Genomic DNA, 16,770 nt, shown 5'->3' on the forward strand with positions numbered 1-16,770 from the left:
TTGGAATTGTTCATTGTGGATTCAGGGTTGTAGGTGTACGCATTTCTCCAGAAGTTTTGCTAGGGTTGGGATGTTGGAGAATATGTGACAATGGTTGGGGTCAGACTGGTCAGTATTAGGTTTTTTAAAAATTGGGGTGACCTGTCTGTATTGAAAATAGGTAGGTTTGACCACTGACTTTGTGTTTCATCACTGGGCATATTAGTTGTTCAGTGTTCACCAGTTGCAGATTACATTATGTATTCAGTTTAGCTGCCTATTGGCTTTATTGTGGTGTTAGACATTGCAGTTGAGACACTGCAGATGAGCTGTGTTTTTCCACATGGTAAACTAAGCTTGTTTCTTTGTATTTCTCTCATCGAACACGAACAGTTCTTGCTAAGAGAGCACGTATTTTTTGTTTTCTCCAGTGAAGGGAACAGGTCGGCCTTGGAAGAGGAGCCTTGAAAGGTTGGCACATTTTCAACGTTTTTCTTCCAACTCTGACCTACAGTAGCCAGCATGTTTGAATATTTCCATCTGAGAGGGGAGGGCCTTTCAGAAGGCTCTTTCCATTATTGTTTAAGCTATAAAAGAGGTGGCCCTGCTCAGTAGCGAGGGAATTTCCGAGACCTCAGTCAGGATTGGACGTCAAATGCCTGCCATTTTCCCGTGAGGATCCCTTTCTCGCAGTTGAACAGGGGTCGTCTTCTTGCTGGCATGAGAAAGATGAAGTGCTTGGCAGGCCCTACCGTGCTGAATTTTCACTTTATCCTTTGCTTTGCAATTATGCTATAATATAATCACATATATTTGCTGTGTACATTGCAGTTGAGAATCATTTTGACATATTTTCATTTCATTGCGGTGACTATTTTTAAACGTGTGCCTTCGACCTACTAATCTCCTTCATTTTCTTAGGAACCTCGTGGTGTAATAAATGTCTTCTTTAAACTAAGAAGTGCATTCCAGAGATTTTTGTCAGCTCGGTCATTAGTGAAAGCAAAACCCCTGTCCTTTATTTAGGCTATCCAGAACTAAGCCCTGAGAAAGAGATGCTTTGATAATCTTTGTCCATAAAGGGAGTATGGAACATCTAAGCACTTTGACAAGCTTAGCGGGCAGAGGATCATTAAAACAGTTACAAGGGTTTTATAGATGTCATTATTGTGAGGTATGAATCCTAAGGTCCCTGGGTACCCCAACTCTGGGTCATCTGCGCCCCATGGAGGAAGGGTTCAGGATCCTATAGTCATACATTCGTCAAGGTGCGTCCCTGTCTGTAAGCCTACTTGCATTGGCTCCTTCCTCCAGATGTAGTCATTGAGAGGGTTGACAAAGGTCACCCTTGTATTGATAGTGGCACACACTAGGGTGTGAGCTACGCAGCGATCCTGTGTTTCCATTCTGAAGAATGCCACAGACTTGCATGAGCCATCAGGCAGAAAAATTTTGATGGTTTGAGTGGTGATGGGGTACTAGTTCCCTTATCTCCATGGTGGTTTTTGATACCAAGTGGTATTCAATTTCATATAAGGTCAGCTTGGCATATCACATTGTTTTTTATTATATTATGTCATGGGTCCATACTTAGTTAACAGTGCCTCCCTGATCTCCAGGTGTAGGCACACTCTTCATCAAACCGGGTTTTTGAAGAGAGTGGGGAGTCCTATGATGAAGCATGACACCTGGTGGTGTGTGAGGACAACTCGTCACATTTTTGTGTATGCCCAGAGGTAGGCTAATGTAAGGTGTAGCATTGTTGTATACAGGTGTTCAAGTGGCTTAGTTGTGCTTAACAAAATAATTTAGGAGGTCCCTGTGCCCACAAAATTTCGCTCAGCAGAGGATGGTTGCGCGATAAAACCAACTCCTATCTACTTTTAGGAATTTCTTATAGCCATGTCTTTAGCTTAATTTTGTCACAGTGAATTTTCCACTGTGGATTTTCCAAGTGGATTATTTGCTAAACTCCTAGTGTGCAGTCCTGTAAATAGGATTTTAAATATCAATAAAGTGGAATGATTATTGAGATTAAGAAGACTTTTGATGTGCTGATGATGCATTGTGATTTATGTGACTGAGAGCGTTGTTTGTGTTGAAAGATGGATTGGTATGCTGCATGTGAGATTATTTGGTTATGTGATAGTCATTCTTGGTTCAATGGGTGGTTTGATCACTGAGATTTTGATACATTGGTTATGATTTGCGTCAAATAATTTTTTTAGTTACTTATTGGTTGACTATGTAATTGGATTTGTCGAAATCCAAGATCTCGAGATATTAGTGTTGGCTTGTCTACTAAAGGTTTTGTGCTTTGTGAGGCACCGCATTCACACAGATAGGGATTACTTTCTAACTAGTTTCCTTTTCAGGGTTTTGCAAGTCTGCTTTAGGTTGGTGTAGTTTGCTCTTCAGTGCAATGAGGTAAGTATACTTGCCAGAGGTGAATTGCAGCTGGACAGGAGTCTGCTTTAGTGTGAATTGTGTTTGACAAATGCAGCTGAGATTCTGGTCTTGTTTCTATTGATTATGAAATTTGTTTTGTTTAACCTGCTCATTTCCTTCTCTCTAGGTTGAACAGACAAGATTTACATTTGTTTATTTGTGTGAGTTCAATGAGAAAAAGGCTATGTAGCCACGCTGCATTTAGCAGACTGACCAGAGGACTGTGTTGGGATTGGTAAGACATCACCAGAGAATTGTGCTGTTCTTAGTTGGCTGCTGTTAAAGTAGCACTGTGATTGGCTGATGTGTGGCATAGCCGCACTGGGATTGGTTGTTATTTGCTTGTTTGTTCTTTTGTGGTTTTTGAATTAGTTTGTGTGAGAGGGATGAGTGGTATGTTGAAAAAGCCTAAAGTTCATAGCATACCTACTACTGTGGGCCAGAAGATTACTTCAGAGGGCTCACCTGTGTATAAGATGTTGACAGATGTTGGGCTTTATATGTGCACCTGGATTGGTGCTTGGCATGAATATACATTTGGTGATAACAACTTACAGTTTCCTTTAGAGGGTACCTTTAACATTAGAAAGCTGGATTTCCTGAGACACACGATGAATGAGAGAAACCCACTACCCAGACTCACACAGTTTGAAGCATTGAATAAATGTGATCGAATGGCCACATAAAAAGAGAGAAAGAAAAAGTTGGGAGTCTAGCTGGAAACTATTGGTCCGAGAACTAGGTGGGACACTGGGTTTGTGTGTGGTCTTTGGAGGGAATACAGACAAGAGAATACCAAAAGGCTGAAAGGGAAGCAGGACAGAGGCAGAGACAGGTTGGAACAGACTGTGAATTGGGCACTGGAAATCTGCAGGGAAAACACAATTACACAAAACAAACATATAAAGCAAGGAAACAATAGACAAACTATCATTAATTATAGTTTGTCTGCTCCTTGGAAATGATCTCTCTGTGAGCCGAAAATATATTATACCAAAGCAAGGAGCAGATTAATCTCACAGTTTGGAGAGACACACAGCTGCTCCTATGGAGAAGGGGCACTTGGTGGTTCTCTTTGCCACAGGCACAAGCTTTTAAATCTAACTGGCACCCTTGTAAGCAATGGAAATCCAGATAACAATAGAAGACAGAACAACAGGGAACAGAACAATGAACACCAAAAACAGAAACTAAACTCAGGCAATGCAGGACTGGAATCAGGGTCAGGAAGAGGACTGAAATTCTGAGAACAAGGCTAGGAAAGTTCTGCACTCAAACAAGGCAAGGTGGAAATATGCAGACAAACAGGAACACAGAATACAAGGCAGGGAGTCTGCATATAACAGGGCGGATCAAGAAGAGTGCAGACAGGAGACATTGAACTATGGTTAACACTGGAACACAGATGCAGGAGAACAACACACAGAAACAGGACACTATGAACTATAGCTAGCACAAACAGAGATGCAGGAAAACAAGGAATGGATACAGGAGACTATGAACTAGGGCTAACACAGGAACAGAGATTCGGGAAAACTAGGAACAGAAACAGATATTACAGATAGCCAAAAACAGGACAATGGGTTCAGAGACAAAGGGAATCATATTCAAAGGACAAGCCTGTAGTAACATCAGCAGTAAGACTGAGCACAAGGAGACGCAACAGGAGTCAGTTGCAAGCCAGAGGCCTCTGCGCTCACATGGCGGAAATGGCTGGAGGCTCAGGGGAGGAGCACAGGTACAGAGAGAGCTCCAGGTGCAAGGAATTAACCAGGTGCAGGGAATCGGGAAACCACCAATGTCAGCAAGGCTGAACTGAGGCTTGCAGGAAGGAAGACCAAGGAAACCAGGAAACAAAAGAAAACGCAAAGGAAAGCCTGAAACAGAGTGTGGATTGGAGTAAACATAGAGACGGGGCCAGAATACAGATACAAAGGGTTCAAAATAACCAGAGGATCCAGAAACAAATCTAGTAAATGATAAATCACCACCAGGATGTGATCTAGGAAGGGTCTGAAGACAAAGAGAATTACGAGGACCATGATTTATCAGGACAATAGAGTAGAGGTCTGGGCTGGAATACCAAGTCTAACTGGCAGGGCAAGGTGTCGAAGTGTATAACCCCATATTTGGAGATAAAGGCAGAGGTCCAGAGGACCTTCATGACTGCCATCTAGTGGTAGAATCCTGACAGAAAATGGAGAAACAGCATAAGGGTTCACTGAAGCAATGGCTAGAAAATAATTGGGACAATGGAGAGAAAATCTGGAGAGAGGATATGGTAGAGGGAGTCAGAATTTTTCCTGCATTAGTTAATGGAACAACAGGCAAGAAGAAAGTTGATGAGGAGGATAATATTTTTCATGATCTTTTGAAGTGCAGTTCTCCTCCATATACCTATGGTGTACAAAGACAGGAACAAGTCTTCACAGTTGTACCTGACATGGGTGCTGCATTTGAAGGTATACATGTATAGGCACAGGGACTGACTGTTCTTCTATTAGTGAGTACGAGCACAACAGCGAGTGCCCCACCTGAGAGTACATTGATAGCTTTGCTGAGTTCTAGTTTAGATACTACTACTGTCCCAACTCCCGCCTCCACTGATGTGTCTTCTACTGCTCCTGACCATACATGGGAAATGGGGATTAATATTGGACTTTTAAAGATTGCGTCTAGAGAATGTTTACAGGGAACAGTTGATTTACGCAGACTAATATCATATAACGTAGATGAAATGAGATACCTGATTAGAGAAGTAGCAAGATGTGTGAATGAAGCATATGGTAAACATGAACAATTAGCTGATGAATATGAGGTTAATATCAGCAAAATAAAAAATGTACAGAGAAATTGCAAAGTGGATGTGAGTGAATTAGAGGTAGAATAATTGGGCTTATTGTCGTTGTGAGCTCACATTAAGGATTTAGTTCAGGAAACTACAGAATGGAGGGGTTTGAAGAATTACAAAGAAAAGTGGAAAAAGAAAGTTACTATCAAAAAGAAAAATACAGAAAAATAGCAAGAGTGGTTATTAGTAGTTCAGAACCAGGAACTGAGAAGTATTTAGGGGGAATCACATGCATGTTCCTTGGACTAGGAGTGATCATTATGCCTTTACATCAAATTTTCCACCATTGAGAGAGGAACCTGAGAAGTGGTACAAGGTTGTTCATAGATTGGTCACAATTGTAAACATACTTTGGATTGATTTGGCTATTTCATTTGAGATTGTTGTCCCTAGTGATTTATGGACAAAGTGTAAGGCTGCTGTTGCTTGGCTGACAAAAGAACCGGCTAGAGTTTCACCTTGCAATGTTTCAGCAGAGGTGGTTGCTGACAAACATAGAGCATTGATAGATCATTCAAAAAAAGAAAATGCCAGAGAAAGAAGTGAATTGGGCAAAGATTTTGAAAGCTACACAAGCGCTGTAAGAGCCAGTACATACTTATTATGAGAGACTTCTCCAGATTTATAGCCATGGCAGACATTTTGTAGAGCATGAGTAAGAAGATGTTAATCAGCTTTCATTTTGGGTCTGCATCCAGAGCTTAGTTTGCATATTCAGCAGAGTGTGGTGTGATGTGCTGGCAAACCAACGGTATTGACGAGTTCTTGAAATACTCTAAGAATTGTGGTGACTGTTTTGACGCAAAGTAGAAAAAGATGAAAGAGAAGTTGTTGATTCCATAGATGAAGCAGATTCAGAGAAACAACAGAAATTAGGCTATAGGTTTTGATTTAAATTTTGCACCACTTGAATATGCTGGGACAAATGAAGTACATCACATGCAAGGCGTTAGGATGGGAAATGAGGTGATGCAGATGCAGGATTGTGGTGGAGTGAATGTGAATAGTTGTAGAGGAAATGCAAATCTTAATTTGCTGAAGAAGACCACTGCTTGACATTTATGCTGTAAAACAGGGCACTGCAACAATAAGTGTAGGCAGAATGCAGATCACATGCAGCTTGATTGTTTTCCCCAGATGCAGCAAAATGCAAATCAGATGCAAACACAGTTTGTTGCCCTAGCCTTACCGATTTCTGTGCAGAACGTGCAAAATAAAGGGAAATTCCATATGAATATGACTCTAGCTCTAGTGTTGCAGCAAAAGATAAGCCACAAGATGCCTCATAATCCAGGGTACTAACAGAATCCACTGATTCTCAGTACTGATTTTCCTCAGTTCTCACCAGAGACAAATTCACAATGACTGTGCCTGGTGGTAGGCCTGCATGTTTGGTGCAGTCCTAAAGGCAGACCAGAGTGGTTCATATGTAGCTGGTGAGATGAATGGCCACCCCTTATCATTTTGATTGATACTGGTGCTACCCACTCTACAGTTTGTTCCATGGAGGTCCCAAACCTACCCCTAATGGCAAGAAAAGTCCAAGTTGTATGTATTAGCAATAAAGATATTATTTATCGTATAAGGCAAGTGTCCCAGTTAAAGTAAAGTAAATGGAGAACAATTATCAGTTCATATTACGTGGTTCAAGTCCTATTAATTTGCTTGGCAGAGACCACAATTAACTGTGTGACTTACTGTACACGTGATAGTATTGCAATTGAAACCCAAGATGAAAATTCAGTGTTTAAAATCAAGTCACAAAACTAAAGAGTTCAGTTGTTTCCAGTTCTCACAAAAGATGCCCTATCTCTGGATTCAAAATGCAGGTAAAAGTTAATGCTGTTTATCCTAGGATTAGGCAATACAAACTTTCAAAAGAAGCAGAAGAGCGAATGAAGCCCTTTGAAGAAAAAAGTATAGAACAAAGTATTTATAGGAGGTGCATGGTAGTCCTTGTAATTCAGGTGACCAAGTGGTAAATGAAGGATATTAAAGGATCTCCGGAAAATTAATCAAATATTGATCTGATGTTGTCCTTCTATAATATTGTTTCAGGTTCTTGCAGATGCAGAATGATATCCAGTCATTGATTTATGCCAAGCATTCTTCTACATTGCTCTGCTTGTGGATAGTCACTATATTTATGCATTCTGCTTTCAAACACCTTGTTTGGTGCAAATTCCAAAGCGGTATACAGAAAGTCTCTCAACTTTTACTCCAATCCTAAAGAAAGATATGGAAAATTTGGAGTTAGGCTGCAACTCAATCTTGATCCAATACATTGAGGACCTCCTTGTGTCATCAAGGACAGGACAAAGGGAGACTGAAAGCTAGGTACAATTGCACTTCTGAATCATCTTGCTGACAATGATCACAAGGTTTCACCCAGAAAGATGCAAAATTGACAAAAAAGAGGTCATTTATCTTGGTCATGTCATTCAAAAAGGAGCAAGGAAACTCTCAAAAGAACACACCTGTAATCCTGGAGATGAATCCTCCAAACACCCAGAAGGAGGAGAGGATGCTCTCGGGAATAGTTGGCTACTGTCATCAGTGAGTTCCAAACATTTTCCTGACTGTGAAGCCTTTAATAAGGCTTACTGACAGAGATGTCAAGGATCCAGTACCATTCAATGACAAATGTATTAAGGCCTTCCGAGAATTAAGAGAAAATTTGTGTAGTACGTCTACCCTCAGAATTCCTGATTATGATGAGGAGATTTTCCTTTTCTGCCACAAACATAGTGGGTGCACATTGTCTATTCTAACCCCAAAAAATAGAGGGGTGATGTGACCTGTTGCATATTTTTCTGCTGTGCTGGATCCTGTAGCTGTATGTTTTCCTGGTTGTCAGAAGGCAGTTGCAGCTGTTTGCACTGGAATAGAACAAAGTGAAGGGATTGTGGTGGGACAAATGGTTATTGTGTTTACTCCTCATTCAGCTGAAATGTTGTTGACATGTACCAAAACTCAGCACGACAAACAGTTGCCTCATGAAGGATGAGAAAATCATACTAGCAGCTGAACTTGTTTCCATCAGAAGGTGTAATTCTCTAAATCTGGCAACGCTCCTACTAGTTTCAGATAACAATTAAGACAATAACAATGATGATGAACCAGAACATGATGGCGCCTTGATAGTTCTTGTCTCAGAGATTATCTTGGAGTACTGAAAGCTGCTTGTGCTGTCTGTTCCATTTCTGAATTCATTGAAGCACAATACCTCCCTAACATAACTTCAGCACAAGTGTCAGAATAAATTGCACTGACAAGGGCTTGTTGCCTCACAGATTACTTGAATGTGACAATTTACACAGAAAGTCAGAATGGATTTTAAGTTACATGATTTTGGGCAATTGTGGTCAGAAAGGGCCTTTGTGACATTTTTTGGTGCTCTCGTCAGTAATGGATCCAATATTCTTACTCTGTTGTGAGCAATACAACAATTAAAAGGGATTGCAGTGGTCAAGTGCACAGCCCATAAAGCTGGTGATGACATGGCCACATTGAGAAATAAATATGCTCGTCAATTGACAAAATACTGCACACTTGGAATTGCAACTGGAAGTTCAAGCGAGTAAATCACAATGCAAGAATCAAAACAGAATGAATCAAAATAAAGTATTGCTGAAATTTCAATCATGTACATTGAAGTCTGCTAACCCCAGTACAGACTACATTGAGTGAATTGAGGAATCTCCAGGAAGAGGTACCAGAAGGTGAGCAAAAGAAATGGGAAATAAGGGGTTGTAAAAAGAATTATAATGACATTTGGATTACTCCTGAATATAAACTTATCCTACATGATTCCATGGAGCATTTAACATTTAATAGCTTGCTATTTGCATGGCCAGACACACTTAGAGAGGGATTCACAGACCATGGCTTTTAAAATGGTCTGGTTTAATACCAAGTTCAGAGGTGACACTTTGTGTCAGTGATGTGTAATTTGTCAGAGAACTAATTGGGGAAAGGGAGCTATTGCAATTAAGACTCATATTGACAAATCAGAGGGTCTATTTACTAGACTTCAAGCAAACTTCATTGTGATTCCAGTTTACAATGCCCCTAAATATGATCTTGTGATTTTCTGATTCATCTGTAAAAGGTTTGAGGTATACCCAGCCTGGACAGCATGAACGTTGCCAAACTCTTGTTAAGAGAATTAAAACTGAAAAACTGAACAGAAAACTGAATCTTAGTAAAGAAGCATGCCTGCAGAAGCTGCCTTGAGGCTCTTTGGAAAGGACCATATTGAGTCGTGTTTGTGACTGACCCTGTTGTAAAGTGTGCTGGAGTCCAGCAGTGGATTGACACAGCTCACACAAGATGAGTGAATACAGCAGATCACGAAGGAGTGACAACCACTGATTCACAGAGTTTAGCTTAAGTTTGCAGTGTGGATCCAGAGGGGTTTAAGAAACTTTTGAAACTGGTGAAGTTGCTGATAAAAGTAAAAGTGAAGATCCTGGTGAAGGTACCGGTGGTCATTTTCAAATTGAGGTTTAGATTGGAGAACTGTTGCAATCTCACAAGCAGCTGCAAGAAGAAGTAGCCTCTGGATCAACTGATAAAAAGCTCCAGATGAAGATTCAAGTGATTGGAAACCTCAAGGGAAGAAAACAGTTCACTGTGAGTCTTGTTGCCGATGCTGGTCAGAGCACAAATTCAGATGTGAATGAAGAAGACTCAGCAGTAGTCACAAGTGAAGATCCAAGAGTCATACTTCCTAAGGCATCAAAGAGAAATTACAAGAGAAAACATTGAGGAAAATGAGAAATTAAGATCGGTTGGAGAAGACCCAGAAGCAACTGAAATCAATTCAGAGAACAGAATCACCTTTTGCCAAAAGAACAGCAAGAAGGAGAATCCTGGATAGAAAGTATATTTCACTTGAATGGGCACACCTTGCATAGGTGTATGAAGAATAAGAAGAGTCAGGTTAGGCAGATTACCACTCAACAAGCTATTACCAATTATTCTTTGAAGAAGAACCTCCTTGAACTTTTGTAAACCCTAATGGTCATGAAATGTTGAATCTCAATGTTCTGAACTTGTCAAAGGTTTCTATATAAAGATGAACTGAACAAGCGAGTTGAAATTAAATGAAGTCTGATTTTGTTTTTAATTATTGTTCTTAAAAGAAAAGAAGAAAAGAAGATGTATTATTGTTTATGTATTATTGTTTTAGAAAAGAATAGTTTTCTTGAAGATTGATTTTTTATTTCTGAAATTCCTTTTGATGTTTGTTTTTGTCTCAGTAGAAATGGTATACAGCAGATGCTGTAATATTTTTAGAATTATTTCACTAATAGTGATACTAAAAGTTCTAGTGGGCCTACCTTTGTGCCTTATTTCTCTGGTTAGATATGTTTCCACGTGGGTTAAATGAACTACAAAACATGACAAAAATGAACATAATACACTGACACATAGAGAAATATTAGTGGTTTTAATGATAATATCTGTACACAAATATTGCATGAATATTTGCTATTATGTGGTTTAAGAATAGTCTGGTGTGCACTTTTGTTCCTTCGTCTGCAGACGAAGGTGCCACGATTTCCTATAGTTTGTCCTGCAGTGTTGTTGTTAGTATATTTAACAAATGGTAATTTCTGTCGCCATACTTGTGGAATTTTACCATTTCGTTGGATGGTCTTCTTGCTTCTGAAGATACTGGGAATCAAGTGAGTTAAAGAAAATATTTAAAGAGAGATGCACAAACTAACCATGATAGTAAATGGACTAAAAGGGAGTATGTGTGTAGTTTGAGTAAAAACGAGTTTGAATTTGTTAAAGAATATAATGAGAGGAGAGTGAAAATGTTGAGAGATTGGAAGGATGATAGTAAAATCAGAGAACAGTTTAAGGCTGAAGAGGAATTTTAGGTTTTCAAATTTGTATCCAAGGTTGAGACTAAAACATGATAGAAATGGTGAATTGTGTATGGTGCATCAGGAACCTACAGGGAACAGATCATTAGAGTTTGTGGGAAAGAGTGAGTGTGAAAGAAGTTATGTTGTTAGTGGTCATTTGCGGGCTGGTGAAGGAACAATACTTAGAGGAATTTATTATGTGTGTGGTAAGACTGCTTATTTCAACCTACCACATAATTTGGTGGGTTCTTGCTATTTGGCTTTAGTATTTCCTGGAGACTATCATGTGAATGAGATAAGTGATGTTGTTAGTTTAAAAAGAATGAAACATGGTTTTGGTCAGATAGGATTGGATGTATTCGGAGCTATGATACCATCTATCGGTGTGGCTATGAATGATGTGAAAATTAGATCATCTAATGGATCGGCTCAGATCTAACACAGCTGGTGCGCTAACACAAATTGATTATAAAGGTCATTGCTATGCATGCAATGATTATTCAAAATCACCTAGAGCTAGTTATCCTTCTCTGGAATGAAGGTGTTGTTTCCAGGGTTTTGAAGATAAGAGAATGACAAATCTTCAACTGAGAAAACAGTAGGGTTATTAATGCCTACGACTTAAATAGTATAAACATTTCTCATGAGGTGCAGGCTTTAGAAAAGTATAGCTTGTGAGAAACAGTAGGTTCCTGGCTAGTAAGACAGGAAAGGGTTTTAATAAGGTGGGTGAGTGGTTTGATAGCATGGTAAGGGGTTTGTTTAGCGATACTCTAACTCCTGTAATTATTGTGTTGCACTGTGCAATTCTTCTTTTTCTTGTCTTTATATTTTCTGAATTTATATTTTTAAATTGTGGATGTAAAGAGAGAAAGATATCATTTAAAAGGAAATGGGACAAGATTCAATTGGAAAATGCCAGAGATTTAGGGCCAGATGTATCAAACGAAATTGCATTCGCAAACAGTGCGAATCGCTAAATTTGGCCGTTTGCGAATGCAAAAACGTGGTCTGTGATGCATGAAAGGCATTCGCAGATCAAAAATAAGGAATCGCAAAAATAGCGATTTTTAGCGTTGCGACCTGGTTTTGCGGGTCGCATTTTGCATCTCTCAATTTGCGACATAAAATACCGATTCGCAATTAGTCGTAATTCGATGCATCAAAAAATCACAAATTGCGATTTTTCGCAGAATGGCCTTTTGCACATGCAAAATACCACTAAGTGAAACCAGGTGGTAACCAGATGCAACCTATATAAAGAGGCCCAGAATGCCTCAGACTCTTTTCCACAATGGCTGCACTCTACGTCATGGCGAGGAGAATGAGGATCTTGGCAGGTTTGAGGAGAGGGAGGAGGAGACAGGAGCGCATTTTCAGAGTGCGCATTACCCTTTTTGACCAGACTGAGGAGGAGATATATGAGAAGTACAGGGTGAGCTCAGCCATGATACTGGACCTGATAGCTGAGCTACAACCCATATTGCAGCGCACAACACATAGGACTAATAGCATACCCACCCATGTGCAGGTATAATGCTCCCTCCACCTACTCAGCTCAGGGAGCTACCAAGGGGTCATAGCAGCATCTGGAGGGGTATCACAGAGTGCCCTCTCTAGATTTTTCAATGTATTTATCAACGGCATGCTGAGTAGGATACACCAGTACATCAGATTCCCCCACACCCCACAGGAAATACAGCAGACTAAAATAGATTTCTACCAGATAGCACAGTTCCCCCACGTCCTAGGTGCCATAGGTGGGATACATGTTGCAATATGTCCACCATCGGCCACAGAGTATGTGTACCGCAACCGTAAATACCAACATTCAATGTATATACAGGTGATATGCAATGCCTCCTACATCATAACTGATCTCGTGGCCAGGTACCCAGGGAGCACACATGATTCATACATCTTTCGCCACAGCGGCATTCACACAAGACTGCTAGCTGGGGAGTTTGGTGAAGGAAATCTACTAGGTATTGTCCCTCTGTACACTGGCGCATTGATGCTGTTGTGACGTCAGATGGCTCACTTACTCATTATACCCTCTGTTCCTTCCAGGGGACAGTGCCTACGCAGTGCGCACCTACATGATGACGCCCTACCTCAATTCTACAACACCAGCAGAACGGAGATACAATGCAGCACACAGGGCAACCCGCAATGTGGTGGAGCACACCTTTGGGCTGCTGAAGAGTCGCTTCCGGTGCATCCACAAAAGTGGAGGGGCACTACAGTACAGCCCGGAGACGACATGTAGAATAGTGGCCACATGTGCACTCTTGCACAATATAGCTACCACCAGGGGCATACCTGTGGAAATATCTGATTCAGACTCTGATGAGGATGATGATCCCATACCACCCCCTACAGCCAGCAGACAGGACCAGTGCAGCAGATGGCAGGCAAAGGCGTGCTGACATCACGCACAACCATTTCAGATGTAAGTAATGACAACACAACTTCACTGACATGTGTACTGGTAGTTAGAACATTTATTATCTTAACGTCAGGTAACATAACTTTCACTAGCAAAAACAATATAATAATATGTGTCATAAAATAAGCAGATAAAAGTATCTCACTATTGAATCATAGTTTACTGTATCACACAATAAGCAAACAGTCCCCTGTGGCCATTACAGTCACTTTCTATGGCCACGCAAGCCACTCGAATGCGCAGTGGCCTCACTGGCACCTCTGTTATCGGCCTCAGTGGCAGTGCTGTGCTTGGCACTGCAACGCCTAGCATCAGTGGTGGGCACTGCTACGCTGCTGAGGCTAGATGTGTCCTCAGTGTCCCCTAGTCCCAGTTCACTGGGTGTAGCGGAGCGCTTACCCAGCATATTGTCCAGCACATTAGTGATTGGAACCAGTCCCTGTGCCACATCCCTACTGCTGTGCGCTGCCTCCACCTGTGCGGCCACAGCACGCCGCGATATGAGCACTGTTGAAGTAGCGAGGCGATTGACCGAGCGACAGAATCCACCAAACATGCCCATAAAACGCCTCTCCTGCCTGCGGTGGCTAACTCTGTCGTGCCGCAGCTCTGTGCACAGTTCCCTCACTGCAATTGTCAGCTCCCTGGTGTTCTCAGAAGCTGTGATCTGTCCCTCATGCAGTTTTGTGATGTTGGAATTTAGGCACCCCAACTGCCGATGCAGCCCCCCCATGTTGGCATTGTGTGCCTGCACCTGCCTTTGTATTGCTGATATTTTCCTGTTTTGCAAGCGCTGCTGTTTCAACATAGCGGATTCCAGGCCACAAAGACTAATGGGCCCTCTCCTGCTTCCATGTGCTGTGCACCTGCATACTGAGGCCTCCTGCAGGGTGTTGCATTTTGCTGGGGCTGGGACTCCTGCATAACAGTGGATCTGCCATCTGGCTCAGAGTCCTGGCTCAATTCGGGTAGCGGTACAGCCCTAGCCCTGCGTCTGATAGGCGCAATATTCAGTGACTCACTGGTGTTTGAGTCTGATGCAGGGTGGGTTTCAGCATCCCCCACAACGGCACTTGCAGATGCTGCTGGGCCTGGGCCACCTGCAACGACAATGTGCAGCATGTCATTTATGTATGTATCACCAAAGGTTACACAATGGTAATAATTGTACAGTTACATCATATCACTATGTAGTGGGTGTTGTGTTCTTCTGGGTGTCACTCTGCCTAATTACATTCTATGTGCTACTTTCAGCTCTGGGTTGTGGACTACCACTCCCATAAGGCATTGTTGGTTCGCTTCTAAGATGTGGAATGGACTACTTCTCACAATGCTTTGCACTACTTGCTAATTCCTAAGGGGCATTTGTACATACACATATGGGGTTACATTTCAATATTGCACTTACCTTTACTGGTGCTTGGTGTGCCGGATGTGTCGATGTCAGTGACCCCACTGACAGCTTCTGGGAGGAGTGTCGACTCCACCAGGTCTTCCATCGGGGTGGAGGGTGTCTCAGTGGATGGTCCGCCTCCTGTGCTCCTTGCCTCCTGTAGTAGTCTTGCCACCCTTTCCTTGGCACAGGAACGCAGGTTGTACCACCTCTTCTTGATCTCCTCCACTGAGCGCTGCGCAACTCCCACAGTGCAGATTTTTGGTTGAATGTCCGCCCAGAGTCTGCACTTCTCACTCTCAGGGAGCTGGAGTGAGCTCTTTCCAAATAGACGGTCATGGCTCTTCACCACCTCCTCAGTGAGCACCTCCAGTTCCTGCTCACTGAACTTGAGTTTCCTTTTCCTCTCTCCCTTCTCCTTTCCCTGTGCAGAGGTGTCAATGGTGATGTGCAGTCCTGCCTTGTTCACAGACTTGCTCCCTGTGGCTGGGCTGTGTCTCTCTCACTGCTCCTTTGGGTGTGCCACCTGCAAACTGCCTGGGATGACTCACTTCCTGCTTGTGATGTCATCAGGCTCTGCCAGGTGTGCGTACTCGCAAATTGCGATTCGGTATTTGGGCCTCGCATACCACAAATAGCGATTTTTAAGAAATCGCTAATTCCGAATCGCAAATATGTTACATAGCATATTGCGACTCGGAAATAGCGATTTTTAAAAAATCGCTATTTGCGATTTGCAGAGGGCTTTCTTGATACATCTGGCCCTTAGTTTACAGCAAACTGAAGCTGTTAGAAGAACTGAATCGAAAGAAACAGAAAGTGATGCCTGACTGTTTTATAGCTGACGGTGAGTTATTTAGTGGTTATAAAATAATTAGGGGGAAGGGGTTGTGAACGTTTTTGCATGTTTAATAATTGTGCATTTACAACAACATGTAAAATATGAATCTACATTTAAATTCATGTGTATATATTAATATACTGCTATTGCCTTTGAAACAATATTGCCTTGTGTCAAAGTGCCTTTTATTGGCTTATGCTAACTTGGCCTCAATTAGGCCTCAACACCATTATGTTAAAAAAGATGCCCCCCCTATATGTTTACTGTTTATTATTTCTGCTGCACACATATCAAGCAAAGTCATGTTTGATTTTTTTTCATTGATGTTGTTCTTGAAGAAATGTTTCTAGCATGAGCTCAGTAATATTTCAACAACTGGTCAATGTCTCTTCCTCCTGCTTGCTGTACTGATTTCATTCATAATAGTTCACTGTTGTTTTGTAACTAGTTTGGCCTACCATGTCCAGATGATATTAGCATGGGGTGGGCTGAATCAATAATATTTATATATTCGAACAAAGCACTCCTCATCATCATGCTAATGTCTATGTTAGGACCTGTAGAAGCATTTCACATTTGCAGAAAGAAAGTGCACTTTTATTTTATGGGAACAAATATTTTCCATGTGCATGAATTTCTCTGTGCGCTTTCCATTTCACAAAATCAGCAAATAGAAGCCTCATTGGTGATAATATTTATTTTATGTAAAAAAGTTATATTATTTTGCTTTCACTCTGATGATGCTATGCTCAAGATGTACATGTCTTTAAAACATTGAAGGTCCTTTGCTCAACTCTTTCTTAGGAACCATTTATTAGCTGGACTATCAATTGTATTTCTGTACTATAAAAATGTAATGTAATCTCCTTAGTTTCCTATCTGCACCTCTTTGCTATTTTGCAGCAAATTAGGCATTCAGTAGATGCA

The sequence above is a fragment of the Pleurodeles waltl genome, chromosome 8 (assembly GCF_031143425.1).
Source record: "Pleurodeles waltl isolate 20211129_DDA chromosome 8, aPleWal1.hap1.20221129, whole genome shotgun sequence".
Classification (NCBI taxonomy): domain Eukaryota; kingdom Metazoa; phylum Chordata; class Amphibia; order Caudata; family Salamandridae; genus Pleurodeles; species Pleurodeles waltl.